The 23,086-nt window shown below is 47.1% G+C and overlaps 1 protein-coding gene across 4 annotated transcripts in view; it reads right to left on the reverse strand.

Annotated features, from left to right (window-relative positions):
- The window catches only part of C1QH1orf21 (chromosome 1q C1orf21 homolog), a 723,044-nt gene that overhangs the window by 504,228 nt on the left and 195,730 nt on the right, over positions 1–23,086 (reverse strand). The window contains exon 1 of one of the 4 annotated variants that reach the window (XM_069641067.1): positions 17,132–17,209. The exons of 2 other annotated variants lie outside the window; for them this stretch is intronic. The gene's annotated coding sequence lies outside the window, so the exon portion shown is untranslated. Of the gene's footprint in view, positions 1–16,836; positions 16,955–17,131; positions 17,210–23,086 lie in introns of those variants that run through there. One more of the 4 variants, XM_069641068.1, reaches the window with a different exon arrangement.

A 23,086-nucleotide genomic window follows, 5' to 3' on the forward strand; every position in this document is an offset into this window, starting at 1 on the left:
AAATCATTATGTCTATTCCTTTATACATTCATTTTGTTGGGAGAAGAGGAATCATAGAAAGTTTGTCATTAATGTTCGGATTGTAGTGATTTTTAGTGAATTCCCCTTTCCCCAAAGAGAGAATTTCAAAACTGAACATCTCTCTAAATCAGTTTTTAGATTTGAAATTGATATGGCTATAATGACTTTCATTATCTTATTTAGGTCACTGGTGAGCCAGATTCCGAGATATTTAATTTTATTTGGGCATCAACAAATGCCAAATCGTGTCAACATATCTTCGTCCAGTTTATTTATACTCAGAGAACTCACCAAATCTATTTGTTTTTTCACCATGAATTACAGAAGATGACAGGAGGAAATACGCTGGCCATAGGACACATAAAAGGTCGATTGGCAGCTATTCTTGGAGAGAGAGAGGACATTTGTAGACAAGCAGGATATGCAGGTGTGACAGCACTAAACACTGTGCAAGATGGAGCGCCGTTTAATAATTGCAGGGCAGATGTTTGGAGGGCTCTAAGAGAACAGTATCCTGACATCAGATATGGGTGCAATTATGACATGTAAAATGAAGGAAGATGAATACCCTATTGCTTATATTCAGGATATTCAAGAGAAAAGGCAGCTTAAAACGTGTGAAGTGTGGGAAAAAACAGTGGCACTATTTTATCATATTTTGCGTCAGGCGTTGCCAGAACCGGTACAGAGACAAATGAAAAAACAAGTGGGGATGGGAGCGAAGCCATAGGTTAAGTTAGAGCTAAGCATTGTGCATCATTGTCAATTATTACAAGAGAAGAATAAAAAGAAAGATGAGAATGGAAAGATTAAGGAAGCCAAGTTAGTTCAGAAGAAACTGTCAAAATGTGCTATACAGGGAGCAGTGCTGACAAGTGGAGAGGGAACGCAAGAAACAATGGATCAAAGTGGGTATGGGTTTTGGCCACCAGGTAGAGGTGTAGGCTTTAGAGGAAGAGGAGGTGGATTTCAGAATGCTCAGAATGGGAGTCCGAATATTCAGGGAGGTGTGAGAAACCGGAGGGTATTCTCCTGAGCAGACCTCGAGAATCCCTTATTCAGGTGGGCAGGGAAGAACTAACACTCAGATCCCAACCCTGGGGGCAGTCGAGCGAGGATCACCTGGATTGGGGAACCCAGGGTCTTGCTCGGGGAAATGCCCTAGGTGAGATGCGGTATTACACCAGAGAGGAGGACGAAGTCCTGGAGGCCTTTATAGGCTATTCCAAAGTAAAACCCCTCCTCCGCAGGCACTCTCCCATATCAGATTACAATGACCCTTCCGTGTCTATGAACCCCAATAGGAACCGGAACAACATTATCGTGGGAAACTACATCTCCCAGAATCCCTGTTTTCCCATTGTGTATCAGAATATTCCCAGTATTTCTCTCCACGTCCCTCTGACTATTTCCCGAATTCCCAATCTACTTTGACAAAACACGACTGCCCCCCCCCTATTCATTTCACAAACCCTACCAAACCCACCCTTCCAAATTCACCTACTCCGTAGGATATCCAGGAGCTCTAACCCCCCTCCTTTTCCAACACAAACACTCTCTTACACTGTGATAAACAGACTACTGATAAAAAAAATTTACCTGACATATCCTAACCCAAGGGCCAGGCAGAGTCAGGCAATTGAGAATCACACACCTGACGAACCATTATTTTCCCCACAGGAATAAAAGGCAAAGCCCAAAAGCACACTTCGAGCAAGGCCAAACGCATGAGGCGACAGCTACACCAAACCGGCAGCACAAAGGGAGAAGAAAGGCGGTGAGACCTGGAAGGACGGAGGTGGAATTGCCCATGCCCTTTTAAACTCAGACCCGCGAAGCCTTCAGAAGGGAAATTCTTAAGACCGGGAGCTACAGCTGGCGTGCAGAGCAACAGTGGTCAATGGTACACGGGGGCCTACGGCTTTGATAATGCAGGCGGAGAGGCAAGCTGGCTACCGTGGTACTATCCTCGACTCCACAGAACAAAGAAGCCAACAGGTTTAGCACAGCCGGTGAGTCAGAGGAAGCGGATATCAAACCAAACTGTGTTAAGCCCAAGGTTGCGAGTAGCAACATTTTCAACGCAAGAAGAAAGAACTTGTATGTATGTTTGAACTTTAAATAAAGCCCAGTTGTGGTCCAGGTGCAGAGGGGTCCGGCGCCACGTGGGCACTCATTCGAAAGGGTCTGACCAGGACCTGTTTTGTTTGAAAACTACAGAAGGCCCTAGGAAAGGGTGGCGGTAGGCACCAGAGTGGTCCTATAAGGGTCACATCAAAACCTTGACAGTCTGACACGTTGCCAGGGGAAAGCTATGGGAAGGGAATGCTGCTTGCCACAACGATTGTGAACTGTGATAATTGGCAAATGTGAGCCAGACAGAGGGATGCCAAAAGAAAGCTAAATAGAAGGAAACCCTGCTTTCTGATATATTATACATGAACTGTATTAAGAATACATAAACTGTATACAAGAAGGGGGACATAGTGAACCCGACACAGGGAGGCCCATTTGTACACAAAGGATTCAAGCCCGGCAGAGGGAGATCCCATGTGCAAAAAGCAATCGCCCAAAGAACATTTGTTTGTTATTTTACATCAAGAGTAATACACCCGTGAACATTGTGACGGCAAGAGTAAACCTGGTCGAGGGTTGTCAGCAGTGGGGAATTGTGTAAAAAGACATTTAAAATAATATAAGCAATATTTGAAAGGCTGTAGTGAACCCGACAGAGGGAAGCCCAAGTTGCAAGAGGGATCTGAGCCCGGCGGAGGGAGATCCAAGGGGCGAAGAACTATCGCCCAAGGTACAAGAGTACCGAAGAAACCATTTGTTCGTTTGTCATTGTGAAGCACCACAGGCCTTCTGAGGCAAGAGGCGTTTGCAGGAAAGAGACTTGGCCTAAGAAGGTTTTTGATATAGTTTAACTGAACTGTGAACCTTGTGCGGACGAGGCCAAGGAGTGTGCTGTGCTCGAGAGAGTCCCGCCTTGTCCCGTGCTTCAAACATGGGGGAGACCCTGCCATACCATCCTGACTTTTCATCCTGTGAACACTTCCCCACACTCTTTTTGTAATTTAGCAGCAAGGAATGGGCAATAGTTTTTTGTATAGGGCCTTTTAATTTGACCAGATGCCACTACTACTGCCATTAATATTATTTGATGGTTGTAGCTTGCTCCCATCTTAGATGTACGTTTAGATTAGCCGTTTTTCTCACCCATTATAAAGATCACTAGAGATCCTGGAACTGTGATCACTTCTGCCTGTCTTTACTGTTGCAATCACAAGTTCCTTACAGAGGATATAATCAAGGCGGATTTGCAAGAGGGCCCCCCCCAGTATGTTGAAACTGTGGGATGACAGGGCATATTGTACACGTATGTAGAAGCAGAGGCAACGTGCAACAAAATGGACGACCTTCAAGAGATGGGGCGGCAGCGTATCCACCACCATACAGTACACAAACACGAGAGGTTTTTGCACAGAATCACACATACTATCAGGCACAGGCGCTGCAAGTACAGCAGGCACAAAAGCAGGGGCCAGTGCAAATGCACCCGCCGCAAGGGCAGTTGCAACAAGCACCAATGTAAACAACAGAATGCGAATACAGGGCAGATACTGACACCTAGGATATGGGTGTCACTGTGGTAGGAGAAAATCCTTTCACAGGAACAGAGATGAATTTGTACCCTCAATAGGACAGCTCACAGGGTGACTTGTGTTCAGTACTATCAGTGACACCAGATCCCCAAGAGGAACCAAGGGTTGATGTAACGATAGGAGGCAAATCCTTTTCGTGTAGACACTCAGGCGACTCGCTTTTGCATACGGAAGGGAAAATATCCAATGTCAGGTATTGCCATGAATGCTCAAGGGTTCTCTAGAGCTATGAATTTAGTTCCTTTTACTGATAAGTTACCTGTTTCTATAGGGGAATGTGACAGGTCTGCCCCCTTGTTATATTCATGACAGACGCAAGTTAATATTTTACTAAGAGATTTAATGACTAAACTTAACATGCCAATTTCCCTCACTGATCAGGAAATAGTGTGCTCTACTCCAGGAATACACTATTTGAACATAGGAGAGTTGATATTGGCATTCATAGGGCAAGTGGCTCTACGAGGAGTCCCGAAGATCTGGAAGTCTTCATGTATGGGGTGAGCATTTTATTGACACGGCTACCTGCATTAGTAGGGAAGAGTGTGAGGATGCCTGATAAGTTCCTATTCAGACCAAAAGGTACCTATGGATGAGGAAGAAGGACAGACTATTCCTATGGAATTAGAAGCAGCTATAGTACGAGGAGCAATAGATATGCTTGAAGGAGTAGATGATGAGGGCAGAGTATGGAGGACAGTGATAACTCTTAAGGAGGGCTACAGATTGACTCGCATAACAGTTGAAGATATGCTCAGAGATGAACATATAAGCATTACATATTGGATAAAGATTGAGAAAAGAGAAGTCCCACAGTGAATGTCGATAATGCGGCAACAACCCGCATTCTTTCAGGAAGACCTAGAAAAAGTGCCAAGTGTCCTTTGGACTACGGCTTCATATGACGTAGGCCTATTGAAGGGAATAGGAGAGGTCAAAATAAAGCTTAAGCCAGGAGCGATTTTACCATGAGAAAAACAGTACCCTTTGTCCCGTAAAGCTGATGAATGCATATTCAAGACTATTTCAGCACTGACGAATCAGGGAATTCTAGTGGCATCAGAATCTCTATGCAATACTGCAGTGTATCCCGTTAAGAAATCTGAAGGGGGGGTCTTGGAGATTTATCTATGACTTGCGCCCTCTTAATCAATTTGTAGAAGCAGAGTTTCCATTAGTTCCAAATCCTGCAACAATATTGTGTAGCATCCCAGTTGAAGCCAAGTATTTCACAGTGATCTGTTTGAAAAATGCGTTTTCTCAATCCCGTTGCATAAGGACTCACAAGATCTTATGTCCTTTATGCTCAGACAAAAAAAGATTAAAGCATACTCGTTTAGGGTATTGCGAGTCCTCGTTGATCTTTGATAGGGTCTTACAGGTGGATCTGGGTAACATTGAACTGAAGAGTGCAACTGCCAGAGATAAAACAATGTTTGTCTTGGATTTTATCCAGTACATATTTCCCTATATTCTGTAGAAAAACATGGACCTCAATTTTGCTGAAGAAGCTCTATTCGTACCTTTCACCTTTATGTTTAGCTCCTACTGATTTGTGCCCTACACTCATGAGGGCTTTTGCGAGTTGTGGGGAGTTTCTCAACTGCTGGGCTTAATATTGGCGAATTCTCCTCCTTTGGCATTTCTATCTGGGACTTTATAGTGCTCCTATTGTTGGCTGTGGGTTCACTGCAGGACACTTTGATTATCTGCAATATCCTGCCTTCTCCATACCCTTCCTTTTTTGCTTCCTTTCCTACATCCCGCCCCTCAAAATAACATTTTTTTTTAAGTACTGCTTTTTTGGAGGTAAGTTGCACAAAGGTGGAATGCTTTAAAGGTGCCTATTAATTATTAGGATCATGCATCAATCTCAGTGTCCTGATGAGTCTTAAAATTGGCTCTTGATGGAAACATGTCGATGTTAGCCTTGCCCGGCGTCTGCTTCTCGCTACACCTTTATTATTGGGAAGCGCTTTTAATCAGAATCAAATGTTTGCCTTCTTCTGATTACATGCATCAACCTGTTTTCTTGTCTGTGCTGTAATCTCAAGATATAAAAAACGTTTAAAAACTGTATGTTGTCCAATAAATGTTGAACTTTAATGAGCAACCAGTTAGTCCATATGTATATAGGTTTTCTGTGTTGATTAGTTTGGTTCCCAGTAACTTATGAATTAAACTATAGCCCTGCTGGACGTCAGCAACCTCCACCCAACCGAAATGAATTATAGTCCTTTTGGTCGCGATACTTCAATGGTCCCACGTGCGTACTTGGTCTACTCATCCCGATGGGTTTCAAAATACGCATAATGGCGTTATGAACTATAAACCATGCATAGGAGGAAAGAGTGACATTAGCACTACTGTGAAAAGCGCAATCTAAATAAAAACTGGATTAAATATCCTTTTCGGGGACATGTACATCAGTGGCTGAAGAGCTCTCCTCAAGGACAGGGAGACTAATCAGCCTTCAATTTCTCTGGATTTTACAAAGGAGTCACTTTTAGCAGTGGTTGAAAACTTTGGGCCTATGCAGAATCTCATGGATGGAAAAGGGTGCCATGGAAAAGACATACGAATGCGGGAAAATAGGAGGAAACATGGTCTTGCTTTCTCTGGATTGAATTGTGAACAGTTTTTAAAACCAGATGGGGAAGGGAGCAGTGGAGTAACTTTTCTGAAAATGTTGGGGGGGAAGGATGACATCTGAAGAAAAGGTGCCCCAGCCAAATGAATGGGGACAAAATGGGGTGGCATGAAAGTTGGGGGGGACCAACAACCCTGTCCCCCCCTAAAAGTTTGGGCTACTAAACGCTGGGTTAGCACCTCACACCCCCCACCACTGCCACAAAACGGGGTCCAACTGCCACCTTCTACAACTCGAGCTGTACTTCTGAGACACTGCTGTCCATTACCTGGGTAAGGAAAATCTGCAACATGCCACCCTGCTCCTCTATCTAAGGGGTCTGCAACCGGTGGCTCTACAGATGTTTTGGACTACGACTCCCATGATCCCTCAACATGGACTATGCAACTTTGCCAATCCAGCAACTGGATCAGGTCACAGGCACGCAGATGCAACCGCAAGGATGCCTGTTGCACATTACAAAATTCCCCAATACTTGATCTAGAAACGTATAGCACCAATGCCTTCACCAGGCAATGGCAGCTCATATGGATGGGGCTTGGTGTAGTTTACTAGGAAAATGCACGGAATTCTCTGTTTTGTCTACGAGCAATCCATGATATTCTATGGGAACGCCTGGTTGAACCTCAATAGAGCGCATTCCATGCACAGGTGCCGCCAAACTAAACCACAGCCCCAAAGAAAAGCAGTGCTGCCGGGGTAGGGGGACAACGTCGGAAAACGAGGGCACAATAGACAAGCAAGGGCACGCGGTCACCGAGTTTCCTGCATGTCCGATTGCTGTACAGTGCTAGAATACTTCCCAGATTCTGCAGTTTGTGGTTTTATTTCCCAGCGTTTGCACAATAATGACCAGCCGAAGCGCCTCTGCAAAAGGGGCAAGAGCATTTCTCCAACCACATTTTTTTTATGTGTACTTCTATTTTATCTAAACACAACGGCTGGGTAGGGCAAGTAAGCCCCCTCCCCAGCAAGCTTGCCGTGTTTTGGCTACGCCCACCCAAGCCCTCACCCTGAGCCAGGAGCACATTGACAGCTGCCCCTCTTGCAGTCCTGGGGTTCGCGTTAGTCACGTTCGTTCCACTGAAGTAACCCACGTCTAGAAATCCCAGAATGCAACTGATGGAGAAAGGGCAGCCCTGGGCTGGGGGCGTCGCCGCATCACCTGGGACATGGAATGGCCTGCTAATCTCGCTTGCATAGCTCTCAACTCACCCGCTTTTGGCGGGTGTCACCCACCTTGCAAAGGGCTGACTCACCCGCCAGGCCTCCTGCACGCCCATTCATTCCAATGGGCGTCTCACCCGCCAGAAACAAAATCGGGTGATTTCACCCGCCTTTGCAAGAAAAATGGTTGAGAGCTATGCGCTTGTAACGGAAATGATGTCATGCTTTGGAGGCTGGTTAGTATCAATAAAGGCCTTTTCGAGGTGCTCTCTGCGGGCAGCGCCTCCAGGCAGCTTGGCAACACATGGCTACTCACAGGGACGAGCTTGCCGAGTGAAAGTAACACATCCTGCGCTGGTAGACAAAAACGTTCAGTGTGCAGCATTCAAGAGTGTGCACCATTTACCAACCATTTATTCTTATCCTTCTATCCCATGTACTGCACTTTCCCCTCTCCCTGCACCCTCGCACTTTTCCCTTTCTCCCTACCCTCGCACTTGCGCGATCTGAATGACACCTGGCCTAGTAGGATCGTTGTCTGTCTTCCCCTGTTCCCCCTCCCTTGCCTCGTCGCGCCTTGAAACACTTGTGTATAGGAGCGTTATAAATGCCATATCATATCATATCATATCACCACAGCACGCTTTGCAAACTAGGACACACAAATATAAGTTGATGGTCTTAAGAGTAGAGACAACACATTGCCCAAAAAACAAAATGTCTGGTCTTTATTCCCCACAAAATGTATTTGTGGGGATTTTTTTTTTTTTTAATCGTATATGGTTTACACACGAAACCTTTACATGTATTAACAACTTCAAAATTCATAACACAATACATATTAAATATTACAACCATATCATAAAATCGTTGCGTAACAAAGTGAATTTAATATCACAAATAGATAATATCATATACTCCATATATTGCAGAATTCATTTCCGTAGCATACAAGCTTAGCTATCATTTCAAACCTAAACATATGCACATAGTACCTCCAAGTATCCCCCATAGAGGAAGTCAAAAAAAGAAAAAGCACAGAGAGCAACATCCACTTGGCTTAAAAGAGAAGTATCTGTCACACAGAGACCGCAAACAGATCTAAGGATTTAATAAAACCTGCTGCTGCCAATCCTTCCACTGTATTACAGAAATCATAGACTTCTTGACCATATGTAATGGTCTTCCCCCAAATGGCCCAAAATGGCACTTTTTCCAGATATTGGCGCTTTTATGTCATGGGCAAATAACACAGCATCATCAGTACCCTCTAATCCTTCAAGCTGTTGTAATAACACCTTTATCACTAGTATAACTTTTTGTTAGTTCAAAAACAACCACACACATTTGTACTGTCAACTTATATTGCAAATAAGCAGATTATCTGCAAAATTCACCTCCAAAGAATTACTACAACATTAGCACCGCGGGAGGGGACGCTGGCCAATCAGGATGCTCGGAATGTGAGCTGTACTGTATGGTACAAGCTTGCGTCCCCTTCCCCGCTCTCCCTCCCCCTCACCTCCTAGCACCCGTGTAGTTTGCTACACAGGTGCAAAGAGTGTGTTTTTTTTTTATAACAAAAAGAAACCTACTTTTTCTGCACAGCCCGGCTCAGCTCTGTGGTTCCCAGAGTCCCTGTCCAATGTTGATGACGTCACAGTCCAAAACCAAAAACTTACTGTGAACCAGGGAGAAGCACCAGGCCACGCAGAAAAGGTAAGTTTCTGATTTAAAAAAATAAATAAACACCATTAGTACCTGCGTAGGTAACTAAACAGTTGCTAAAGGCGTTACTACACTCAGCGGTGGGCTGACCCTGTTTGTAACGGTTCTGCCACCCACATTAATTGGCCCTCACTTCATTTTGGGCCTTTAACTTGGGCAGCGGGCAATTACTGACAGGCTCAGCCCGCCGCCTCATGCAATGTCACCTCAATACAACCACGGTGTACACCCTGTTTTTCAAAGTCAGAGAAGTGCAGAATTTTTGGGGGTGGGGAGGCCACCACTGCGTATCTCTATGTCCATTGGAGGAAAATCCAACCCAAGAGGCAATGCACTCCCATCTTTAAGCTCATCTGAAGCTTTATGTAGTTTGATTCTCAGGAGCCAGGCTTTTGGCCCAGTAATGGGATCGAGATCACTCCACCAACAGTTACTCTAGACTAGAGCAATGGGACAGCACCATAGTGAATATACAGTTGCATACTAAAATAGTCTTTTGTTCGCTTTAGTACGATTTGTTATTTTATCAATCATACAATTATTGCCGTTTTTTTTTTTACTTTAGCAATGTTACTTCCTGTGATGTCCCACAGCAAAAGGCCAGATGGCATCACATCCTGTGATATTGTACTAGGTCAAAGGGCATGTAATTTCCCTTTTTTTAGGTCATAGGGTACATGATGTCACTTCCGCTATCCCCAGGCATTTTGGAGAGTTGACATCCCTGACAGAAACTCTCTTTGTCTCAGCTGTTCACTGTGCGGGAGTTGGTACAGAACTCAATTTACTCTAATTTTTGCATGGTTTTTGTTTTTTGTTTTTGCAGTAACAAATAGCTTTGAAAGTTAACATTTTTAGTTTATAAAATTATATAATCCCAAACGTCTGGTGGCAAAGTAACATCTAAATATAAGCCATGTAGGGTTTTGGCATGGTGACTGATGGGATTGCACAATTATACAGCCACAAGCAATTAATGTAATTTGTTATCAGATGTGTAATTGTGGCCTTTCTGGTACCAGGCTCCTGTGTATTTGTTGCCTGGAGTGGACTTGTGCCCAAAAAAAGCCACATTGGCTCAGCCCCATCAACAGTCTTCGTCTTCCCTGGTAAACAGTTGTCACCTTCAAGAACGACATAACCTTCTCCCATCCACCTCCACTTTTCACATAGTCTATTGAAACCAGCCTTCATAGGGAGTTCAGACTATATTTTCTCTATAGACGAGTATTTGTCACTGAATACTAGGGATGTTTTTTCCCACTATGTTCTACAGGGTATCAGGTAATAAAATTGCGGCAAAAATGTTGCCAGTAAAAATATCGCGGCAAAAATGCCATGGTTTGACCTGGCAACGGTGTACCCTATTATGCCAATTAAGGAAAGCGGGGGTTGTGGGGGCGTCCCCCGCATCCTTTATATGATTGTGGCGCAAAAAAACACAGCATTTTTGCCGAGATATTTTGTGTTCAAAGCCATTTTTGCAGCAACATTACATTTGTATCCAATAAAAAACATTTCTGCTGCACTATGTTACAGACAAGTGGCCATGCATCGACTGCATCTTCACCATATCTAAGAAATGTGCATGTGACTGCATGTTATTCGTTCATTTTGCATGTTTCCTACTGGTAAAGTACAGCAGAGCTCTCGTCTGTGGACATTTGCCCTTAAGGTTGACAGGCTACTTTATAATTATATTGCTCTTTAATTTTCATGCATGTTCAAACTGCAGTCTGGTGAAAGGACCATCGCCCCATAGGCCTTCAAGGCCATAATAATGGCAGTAGGTGATTTACAAAGATCTAGTAACATAACTAACCACACAAGGGCAACACTGGTGGCCCTCTTGTCTCCACTCGAGGCAATCTGGTATGCTCTTGGTTTGTGGGGTGGTGCTTTTAGTCAAACTCTCCTTGTGTCCATTCAGCACACAGTCAATTCCTGGCTCTGGTACTGCCCGCAGCTGGCTCGGCATTAACAGAAACCCCGCTGGTTATCTTTGTTTTTTTATATATGGTTATTAAATAACATTTACAAACAGAATAAAACAAATCTATACAAAATAGTAATCCTTTAAATTGACAAAATATATGACGAAATATTAAAATAACCTCCTAATGTCAGAACAAAGAAGAAGAATTAGAAGGTAAAAGCAGTAAACTTCAACAATTCCCATGTAAACCTATAAATTCCATTTGTGTAATTGAGGGCGGGAAAAAAATAAAACAAAAAACAAAAAAGAAGAGGAAAAAGGGGGGGGACACTAGTTATCAGCAGGTAGATGTAGGATTATCTGGATAGGAGCCCTCCACTCCCAGGAACTCGAGAGCACATTTCAAGACCGCCACACAGCCACAACAGGACCTTATGTAACACCACCACACTAGTAACAGGCTCTGTGAAAGCTCGGCCAGCCACTGAGGGAAGCACTTTTCTCTTCTTTGGATTACTTTTCCCCTGGTCCAAACACTGAAGACTATACATTCCTCCCAGCGACAACTCACACTCACCCTTACATGATCACTTCTCCACAAGTGTTGGGTTAACCCTGTACATTTCTGCCTCTGACCTGTCCCGCTCTTTCCCTTTCCTACTCTCCTTGGCTCGGTTTCCTCTTCCCTCCCATACCATGGTCTGACAGCCACCATGGGCGGGTTCGCAATGCGTCTCTAGACGATAAGGCTCGGCACTTTACGACTACCACAGTGGTGATGTGTGCAGTATAAAACACAAATAACAGACAACTGAGCAAATATGGTATGTATTCATTCACCTTTTGATAGCCACATGGACCTTTCTGCTTGTTAAAATACACAGGCTAGGATAATTTAATGTATAGGTTCAGGGTACTTTAGTTGAAAAACTAACAAGATCGAGTGTCTTTGGTATTCTTCCAGGTCTGGAATGTGTAAAATTATTAAAAAAAAAAAATGAGGCAGAGGAAATGGAAAAATGTCACTGCAACTTTTTCTAATTGAAAGAAGGCAGAAACCAGTCCCCCCAAAAATCATAAGCGAAGGAGGGATATTGGCACCAGTGCCACGCCTGCAGGAAATCCACCAGCGCAGCCACCAAACCCAGCCTATTCCAGAACATGGCTGTTTGCACTGTAAACAATCATTTGCCATGGCAGCGATGCAAACCTAGTTCCTGGTAGACAGGGTGGTTAGCCACCGGTTCTCTGTGTTGTGCTTTGCATGTTTCACAAACTTATTTGCGATTCCCTCCCTCAAGGGGCGTGTGCCACAGGTTAGCTGGGTAAATGTTAGAGGGTGGCAGGCACGGCAGGTCACGGGCCCAGAGCCGTAGCCAGGCGTGTCTAACAAGTGGGGCCTGAGGCTAATGTAGTTGGACACACCGCAGTGAACATTTACAGATTTTGGGTGGGCCTTGCTCTTTCCGGCCAAACCCGGTCTACCCCTCTGCTCGGGCCAAGCGCCGAGTCGCCCTTGACAGGAAAGGCACTGGTCGCTTGGTCTGCTCATCGCCGAAATGAAAAAGGGGTTGAAATGGTGGGTAGGCAGTGTCTGCCAGGTGTTTTGTTCTGCCCACCCGCATATAATATCGGATCTCTCGGCCTTGTGAGTCATCATGAGAGGGAATGCCAGCGAGGGGTCATGCCAAGCAAGACCTAGCAAATACCCTTACCACGCATCTCATTTTAACCAACCCGTATTTAAATGTTAAGCTCCTTCATTGCAAGGCAGAAAACGGACCAGGATTGCGTCATCATCCATAAGGGGTCTAGCTAGTGTGAATCTTGGGTAAAAAGAACTGGACGTGCACATATGCACTCGCCCTCCGCCACCCAGCAGCTGTGCCCATTAAGCCGATTAATGTAATAACAGCCCACTCATTTCTAAAATGCCTGCTTATTTGGCCTGCACACACAAAAAAGAGTTTGCTTTCTGTATGTAAGCCAGCAAGCATCATAAATCCTGAGCTGGTGTCAAGCGATTAGGAGCAGGTAACCTTGTCCCACCGCTTTGTTCGTTTTTGTGGTTTGTCCAATTTTTGAAAGGATACTTGGAAAACCTAAAGAGGTGTTTTATGTGAATGCCAATTTGATTTGATGTGTGCTACTTGTCTCCCAGTTGAGGTGTAGACACAAAAGCTGCAAACCTATTCTTTTGGTGAACGTAAAGATGTATGATCCCGTCTACAGTGTGGTCTGTGTACGTTTCAAGTTTTTGCTATAAAACGGAGTACCATTTTAGCTCAAAGCGACGCATCAACACAGTTGTATCACTTGAGTGGAGCAGACAGGCTCGGGCTGGCCTATGGGGCAATGTCCGAACCAAAAACATAAAATGCTGGTCTAGGCCAGTTTTTTGCGTCAAATGAGACACTTTTGTGGCCAACGTGGGCCAGTTTGATGAGTTACTTCCTTATGCGGCTAGCACGTTTGACCACTGCTGTGGAATACATATTCATCCAATTGCACAACTTGCATCATATTTTATCGACAAACACCCCTGTGGGTACTATTCAGTCTGTCACAGAAAGAATGAATTGCCATTTGTAACGGTGGCCCACTCTTTCCATTGGTGCCTGACACAATTGTATGCCCCAGTGCGACCCTGGGAGCAGATATGTGGTCCCCTGTCTAAAGTGCATACGAGGCTAGGATCCTGACCCGTGTAATCCAGAGCAAAAACATGTGTCCACACTGGCTGCAACTGCCATAGCAGATGCCATATTTTGGGCTGTGGGAGTGGAGAGGCAGCATGCCAGAGGTTGTGTGCGCGATGGTCGAGGAGATGCAGGAAGCCATGTGTGGGTCTTGTACTGCGGGGGCTGGGAAGGGAGCGAGGTATGGCTCTTTTGTTGTGGGGGAGCAGGACACCAGGGATGGGAATTTGGCTGGCTCAGGTCATGCCCCCTAGCTCTGCTCTATGCAGGACTTCTCTGGCATCCCCAATACTGGCCATGGATGGTGTGCCGCACGGATGTTCCCACTAGTGGGTATGGAGCCCAACTGTGCCCAAAGTCTGAGCAGGTAGGTGGCGTTGGAACCCTTCCTAGAGGTCAAGGTTCCCATTGTCAGGCTTTAAGTCTCTGAATGTCTGACCTACAGAAGGCCGGAGAAGCTGGGAAAGCGTGTTACAAGACAAGCTCCTCTCTGATTGGATAGCAGGGCTAGGGACGGGTTATTCGTGTCAAGCTTACCTTCTCACCTGATCGGGCTGGGCCGCGGGGAGGGGGGGTCACAATAGGCCAGTGGTCTGCAACTTTTGGCTCTCCTGATGTTTTGGATTACAACTCCCATCAACCCTAGCCAGCATAGTCAGTTGTGAGGGATCATACTCAAAATCGTACGGAGGCTTGTAAGCGCCTGCTTGTTGATGCCTGGCATGTGAAGGACACTGCCCCAGCCCCTCTGGCCTTTAAAAGGTGAGGAATTGGGAAATCTGCATATTACTGTGGAGGTGGTTTGTTTTCCCCTGCCAGCATCCCACACCAATCAAAACCCAACACTGCACAGTGCTACAATGATGTTTAGACACTCTTTCCCAGCAGATTGCTCGTCAATTTGAGTGGCATGAAGTGCAACCTAATATATTCAAGTGTTACTCATCAGACTCAGAAATGAGGCCCCACCTCTACAAAGAACTCACTCACCTGTGAACTCCCCATCTGCTCCCTCCTAGGCCCACGTGAGGAATTATTCTCTGCTCCCCATACCCCACGGTGTGCTGCGCTGCGGTGTCTCCTAGCTAGCCTTGCACTTAATAACACGTGTATATAACTGGGTGACATTCAGGCTCCCAAACAAACCCAGACCACGAGAGAACCCAATCACCAGATGACAAAACGCACCTGCACACCACGCTACGAGTCCACGTGTGATGTGGTGCTCTGCAAGCAACAACACCTGTGCAGGTGGACCAACAATACAAATAAATAAATAAATCACCAAGCACAATCATTTTGTCAAACATTACAAATTGAACCTTAGGGGTTTGACAATTTCATTAGGAGCTGTCTTACTTCTTGCTAAATAATGGGATTTTTTCCCGCTTTCAACAACGCACTGTATGTAAAACAGGTTTAGATACAAGTATTAACCACCCGATGTTGGTACTCCTGTACTAACCACCAAAACATGAAAGGTGGAGTTGGTCTTGCCGAGTGATCTGCAAATAACACACAATCCAGCAGCAAGTGCTTAACATGCTGAGCTATCTTACCAGCTGTGATGAAGGACTCGTGCATTTTAGAGAGTAATTGGGGCATTGGCACAAGCAGAGATGCCCATCCAGTCGTTCCATTTGCATTCTGGGACTTTTAGATCTCCAATAGGAAAAGCAAATGAACAAGTCCCAGAAAGCAAAGACGGGGAAAACGGGACAGTCAATCTTGATATACGTTCATCTGTATATATTTTGGGGTTAAGTAGGGTAACAGCAGTGCTTTAAGTGGGCTGGGGCCTGCCGGGGCCAGGCCCTGGCAGTCTCCAGAAAGTGGGGCTGAGCCGGGGTCCTACTGGGGCCCCAGGTCCCACACAACATTGGTGGGACACATTATCCTGCCGCAGCCGAGAGATGCGCATGCCATGGTCAGGCGAGCTGACAGAAGTGCCAGCCAGCCACAGCGATGCTGGCGGCACTTCTGTCAGTCAGTGTAACTTCTTCTGATGACCCCTCATCAGGATCATCAGAGGAAGTTACTGTCCCCTTGTTTGCCCTCCCCAGGTCACTGACCCTACGCAAATCCGCGGGCTCCATGATCTAATATGCAGATTAAATCACGGGGCACGGGGGTTCGCAGAGGGTGAAAGACGCCTCAGGCTTTGTGATCTATCTGCTCTAAGCAGTGATCTCTGGACCCGAGGCGCCTTTCTCTGTTGGCAAAGCTTTATAAAAGATGCCTTGAATTGTGAACGTTTCAAGCCATCTTTTATAAACGTAGAAATATTTCTATGTTTATAAAAGACGGCTTGAAACGTGCACAATTCACGGCATCTTTTAAAAAGCTTTGTCGACGGACAAAGCCACCTTGAGTTTTGTCCATCCTCAACGCTTTATAAAAGATGCCTTGAATTGTTTACGTGTCAAGCCGTATTTTAGAAACATAGAAATATGTTACAAATGTCTATGTTTATAAAAGGTGGCTTGAAAAGTACACAAACCATAGTAAGGTAAGCACACAAGTGTGCGTAACTTACTATGGTTTGTGCACTTTTCAATAAACATAGAAATATGTAACATTACTACGTTTATAAAAGATGGCTTGAAAAGTACACAAACCATAGTACGCATACAAACATATAAATGCTCACATACATTTATATATTTGTTTGTGCACCTTACTATGATTTGTGCACTTTTAGGCCACACCCACAATGAAAGCCCCGCCCCCAAACGAGCCCCCCACCCCCTCAATTTCTTACCCCACTTAAAGCACTGGGTAACAGAGTAAGTAGAGCAAGACTTTCCATTGCAAAACATGACACTAGGCCGAGTTCCTACCTTTTCATCTCAGAAGCCAAAAAGCGAGCATCCCGCGGGGAATACATGTATATCCTCACAGCCTCGACTTTCATAAAGTGAAAGAACAAACTCCATAAAAGGTCTACTTGCGTCGCCGATTCGCAATTACCTTGCGTGATTCCGTCGCCGATTCGCAGCCCTGAAACCTTCCGCAGCTGCGCACAGAAAACCCGATTTTGGAAGCTTGCCGCATGAGAGGACCGAAAGAGAAACCAAGCCCCTGCTCGCCTTCCCTTGGTCGCTAAGAGAGCATAACATAAAACAATATAAAGGACTTGCGAAGGGGGATCTGTTTCCGGAAGCGCAGGACGCTGCTCCCAGGAACTAAGAGGGAAGGAGGAAGTGCCAAGCTTTTTTTCCAATTCTCGTGCGACAGTGAGGTCTCAGAGCAGCTGTTCCCAAACCTTTAAAAACAGGGGCCCGCCGACAGCTGTGCAACGCATTCTTGCTTCTGTGAGAAGAGACAGCTGCTTCGTCTGAACCCCACCCTCCTGCGAATTTATAAACAGCTCCCTTCAGCCCCGCCCAGCCCACTGACATTACAGCAACCTCAGAAGCCTCCTACGTGCTTGTTTTTCTTTTTAAAGTTTTCACAGTAGATAAGGACGCCCAAACACACTCTAATAGGTGCCAGGTTCCCAATTCCAGGCATAAAATATCAAGCATGTAAGGAATTTCCCATCACACGCTGGAACATGGACTTTCGCTTTTCCTATCTTAAGTGTCGGCCTACAAGTTCCAGCATGCAATGAAAAAGCAGGACTCGCTTGAGGCGTCACTGATGACCTGGGAAACTTGGCAGCGTTACCTAGTGTCCGATATTCACTAACGGGCCTTACCTGCTCAGTCTCCAGCTTTATTTACCAGGGCACAAGTCCTAAAGAACAGGGCGGGGACTAGGAGAGGGTGAGGGGTTCATAAACATACTCAGTGACATCACAGGAAAGTTACACACCAAAGTGATCTATGAAAAGTTCATTACAAATGGAGTTTCCTACTTGATGAAAATGCACAGAACAAACAAACATCACCATTTCAGTCAGAAAAAAACCCAGCTGAAAAACAAACACTAGAAATGTCTGACAAGGCAGGACATGGAGCTGGGGGAGGCAGGGATTTCACAGGTAGGGCTGAGCCTGGGAGTCAGGCCTGGCTCTAGGAGTCCACCACGAGCCGAGCCCATGAAATCCCAGGCTCCTCCCGGAGAAGTCAACCAATTAAATGTGGCCCTGGCGAGCCACCATCAAAGCCGCTTTTATTTTGTTTCATATATGGGCATTTCTTTCCATTTTTGCCGCGTGGCACAGGCACAATGGAAAGAAATGCCCATTTTTTTTGCGCTGTGCACTGGGCAGCTATGGTGGGGACCCGTGGCATTCGGGGGTACCGGCCGAAAGGAAGGCCTGGAGCCCCGTTAGAGCCCGGGCCTCGGTAGGACAGGCACATAACAACGCGAGTCATTTCAAGCTCGTCTTGGATACATTTTCACGTGCTCTAGTCAGGGTAGGAAATGGGCCGAAACAAGACGGAGCGCAGCGCTCCGGCAAAGTGTGTCTTGCAGGAGCGATACTCTGTCCCAAGAATCGGGTGCTAGCCCAAGAACCTCCCAGATCTGCTCTCAAGCCACGCACTCGCAGTCCGTGCTTCTGGACAGTGCCGGCCTTAGTGGCAGCAGCGCCCGCCCCGGGCAGAAAAAGAACAATTTGGCGTCCTCTCGAGCCCTCCTGCCATGCCCCGGGTCAATTGGGGTGGCAGGGGTTGGGGGTGTGTGGAGGCACCAAATGTTTCTGTTTGTGGTGGGAGAAATGTCATTTTAAAATTTAATGCGCTCACGGGAGTCAGCGCATTTAACAATAGGGTGCTGTGGCACCCTATTAATATGATTATCGCCCCACTCCTGCGCCAGAGCAGGGAGGTAATTATCTCGATTGGGTGCCAGCACCCTATTGTTAAATGCGTCCGCTCCCGCATTTAATTTCAAAATGGCACTTCTCCAACCACGCCAGCTCGGGGTAGCCCTTGAAATGCTCCTTCTAGCTGGCGCCCTGGGGGACTATGGTGCCCCAGGCGGTCGCCCTGCCTTAAGGCCAGCTCTGCTTCCGGGAGACTCATGAATGCAACAACTGCCAACGCCTCACACACTGTTTTGCCGCTGTCCAAATTAGTGTATATCTCTTGCAATTTACAGAATTTCTCAACAGCAGAGTCCAACTTCCGTTGTTCGTTCAAAGGGGGTTCTCAATGAATCAGCATCAAGCATGTTTCAAATAAAAAAGTGTAGGCACTCTTATGTTCCCGTAATGCGCTTTGCTTGCATGTAAATTGCCAGGCTTGGATTCTACGAAGAGCTACTGTGTTGTGTGACCTGGCCTGTGGCCCCGCCCCTCAGCCCCAGCCTGTCCTCTCCAGCACCCCTCCCTTCCAAAGAGGAGAGGGATCCACCGAGTACACTTTTTCCATTTCCACCACTGCTCCAGTGTAAAGGTTTTGGTAACCTCACTACTCAGCTTTGAAACCTGGCTTCCACACAACAGAGGCTTGGTCGAACATCTTAATTCTAATAAAAGTACTAATCTTATTTTTTTAAGTCCTACTCTTTAAAAAAGGAAGGTGATCTGCATCTGCCCTTTGGAACCAAAGTGGGTGGACGCAGTCCACTCGCCTGTACCCTCCAATTGTGCCCCAAACTTTACCCTTGAATACCACGTGACTGTGCTAGGGCTTTTTAAGTGGATTTACTGGTTTCATCATAGACACTCCTGCTGGAGGCAGTGTTATGCCTCGGGTCAGTGCTTTAAATGGGGACACCAGGTACTTGCCGGTCCCAAGAACCTGCCTGTAGCCCCCTGCCACGCAAGCTTGCGGGAGTCTTTCGAGGTCTCCACCGAGCTGGCGTAGTGGGAGAAGGCACGGCAGGCACCCTATTGAAAGGTCTCCACCGAGCTGGCGTAGTGGGAGAAGGCACGGCAGGCACCCTATTGAAATTAAATGCACCCCCTCTTGGGTGCTCTGTGGCAGCTATTGAAAAATATGGCACCCCCTACCCTGCATGACCTGGGGCACGTGGCAGGGTAAGAGGGGGCCTCATTTTTGTTTTGCTGCCTGGTGCACTGTGGCCTCTAAGCCCAGCCCTGCCAGTCTTCTTTTATTAGAAAGGCATAGTACTGGTACATCTCAGCAGGAAGCCATTACCTTTAACTGGCGAGTACCCGCAACTGTAAGCAGGTACTCTGGGACGGTGAGTAGCTGAACTTCTGTCTTTCCATTTCAAGCACTGCCTCGGGTCATGGTAGAGTAGCAAAGAATGCTAGTCCCTGGATGAGGCCTTCCCGACCTTCCTCGGGTCAGGGGGCTGGGGCATCCCTCGGACTGTGATCCAATATTGCAGCAGTGAGTGATCTGCATTGGGACGAGTTACTGCTGTGATCAGGTTGTGCCTTAAGGTCGTGTAAAATTGAGTCAGGTGAAGTGGGAAAATGGGAAAACACCCTTCCCCCATTCTAATCCAGACCCTGGCCTAGAGGATCGCGGCCCAAGCACCCCCCCGCGGGAGGAGTTCGACCCATTCACTTCCTTAGCAGATAAGGTGCCATGTGTCCGCGGCCCACACGCATGAGGAGCATGTCCAATACCACGCCCTGGTCAAGCCGATGTCTGCGACATGGAGCAGCTTGACTAAACAACAACCACGAAACCCATCATCTTTAGAGATGCCATGACGACATAGCCAACGGACGAGAACACACATGCCATCATGCACACTGATCACTCACACACCAAACCACACGAATAACATACTCAGTGCTATCACGTAGCGGATTGACACACATCGATGTTATTTTTCACATAGGCCTCCTACAGCACCGCAGAAATGCAAGATGCCTGAAGAGTTAGTGTATACATGCTTGCAGATGCTTTTTCGCTATCTATCCCCATAGAGAGGCCATCTTATGTATCTACTGATGTTTGTGACATTCTATCACCTCGTGACTCCATATTATGGATTGTACATCCCCACCCAGGACTAGGCCCGAGTAGGCCGCAAGCAAGAGTCCCCAGGCAGGAGCCTCTCAGACAAAAATCTTCCCAAGACGAAAAGGCAAATCGCTGACCACGCAGAACGAGCCCAACGAGAGCTCACAGCCAAGGCCGCAATGTTGCAACTCACACACTGCGCTTCTAGCACCAAGGTTACACTTGCCGCAGCCAAGCACCCCTCAAAGCTGAAATACAAAATCAAATGCTCATAATTCTGCTCCAGCTACGGTCTCTCCACACGTGACCAAGCCGACCTGACAGAATGCCAAGCTCATGAGACAGAGAATCGCCAGGATCCCATGTCTGAGACACAGGTTGCAACAACAAAGCGACTAGTTGGACACCTACACCAGTGGGAAAGGCGTGATCATCAGCCACTAGCAAGACCTGTCCATTGTCTACCATTAACACATAGTTACAGATTGTTGCCAGTACCAGGTACATTGCGAGCTGGGAACGGCGATGGTCCCAGGCTTGGGGGGGTCGCGAGGGAACCAATCAGAATACGAGGGGCACTGCATTGATGCCATTTTAGTTAGCCAATCACCAAGTGTCCCCTTGTAACCAATTTACTGTAGCAATTGTTAGGGACAGCCCAAGCGTACCACCTGACCCTTCCTCATCCACTAACATTTCTTTCTATATGTTCCTATACTAACCCTACCACTCGGGCAGCCAACCCTAAGTGGCATTAGGTTTTGTGACGATTTTTCCAGGTGACGCGAGTAGCGCATCACACTACGGTAAAAAGGGCCTGCGAGCCCCACTAACGGAGAGAGAGCGTCTCCCGGATGCATACGGGCTGAGAACAATCCTTGCTGTTTCTACAATAAACAGCAGTAATTACTTTGCTCTTGTGCATGTGTCATACTCCTTTTGGGACGCGGGAGGAGTTGGGGCCTCCCCAGCCTCGGAGGTCCACGGACGGCTCCGCCGACCCCCGGGAAATCGCCCCGACAAGTTGGAGGCACTGCTGAGATCTGTTTGAGGTCTCTCTAAACTTAAGGACATCACCACCAGGCCTCTTGCAACGAGGCAACGCGGCAGCGTGGCCCCCTCTGCCGTTGCCCCCTTTTGAAGACTAAAGGACCATCGCAGAACTGCGAGAAAACCGGACAGCGCAATCCGGACATTGGCCATCGGGAGCCGACTTGAGAAGTATCCCGCCCGCAGTTGGCGAGTGTCCAGACGTGGCCCAGACGAGGGGAGGTGGCGAGCCGCTTTGGAGGGGTGCCCACAGTAGAGCGGCCCCGGCTCACGAGGACTTGGTCAGTATTGCACACCCAACCAGCAACGTAATGTGTGGGAGGGGGGAGGAATTGTGAAGAGGGAGGCGGGTGGTTGTAGGAGCGTGTGAAAATTGATTTTGGCTGTTCTACGGCGGCAGAGGTGTGAGGCGTAGTGGGACAGGCACGAGGGCTGTCCTCTACAGTGTCACAAAGTGAATTGGGTGGGGCCTCGGGCACCCACGTACAACCGTTAGAGGGCATGGATTGGTTCAGGATCGCGGACACCTGTGTAAGAGGGAGGTGTGGTTTTCCTATGCGTTGACGTTATAGATCAATGAATAGATGATGATCTCTACTAATTGAGTGTTGAAGCTCCTTAAGTAGATGATGTTTTCCCGCAGGGGGTAGCTAGATTGCATACCGAGTGCGGAAGATAACTGGCTGGTTAAGCTCCTCTGGAGAGGGGGCGTATCACACGCGAGGCGACGCAGCGTGCGCAGCTGGTTATAATAAGTAATTGATTGTTGATTTCCTCGCTCTGGACGAAGTGGGAAGACAGCTGTGGGGTTAACAGGGGATACAAGTGGAAAAAGATAGCGCATGTTCATAAGGTTCTAAAGTTGTGCGTACTTACTGTGTCTTGTAGAGGTTGGTGACGTCACCCATAAGGCTTGTATAGGATACCGCGACCATCTCGCATCTTTTCTGCGGGTGGCCAAGGACCAAGGGCATGAAGGGGGAGGAGCCCAGGGGGGAGAGGCGGCAACGCACGTAGAACGCCGGCCACGCTCGAAAAGGGGGTTGTACAAGAAGAGGGAGCGATCTGAGCAGACAGTGGGGACGGGGATAAGGACGAGCTAAGTTGAAGGTGTGCCAAGTACAGGAGGCACAGGAAGGTGGGGCCGCCCAGAGGCGCACCGCACAGGGCACACAGCCGCAGGGGGTTCTGTGTGCCACGGCCGAAGGGGGCCATAGTCGTAACATCGGGAAGAAAGGATTAAAAAAACATACTAGTGTAACATTGGAAATTGCTTCTCTTTCAGCGGACAGTCGAAAGTCCCCAGCTTACGGGGCCAGGTAAAGGTTGACGTT

This window comes from Ambystoma mexicanum, chromosome 1q (assembly GCF_040938575.1).
Source record: "Ambystoma mexicanum isolate Mex_15411 chromosome 1q, UKY_AmexF1_1, whole genome shotgun sequence".
Lineage (NCBI taxonomy): Eukaryota > Metazoa > Chordata > Amphibia > Caudata > Ambystomatidae > Ambystoma > Ambystoma mexicanum.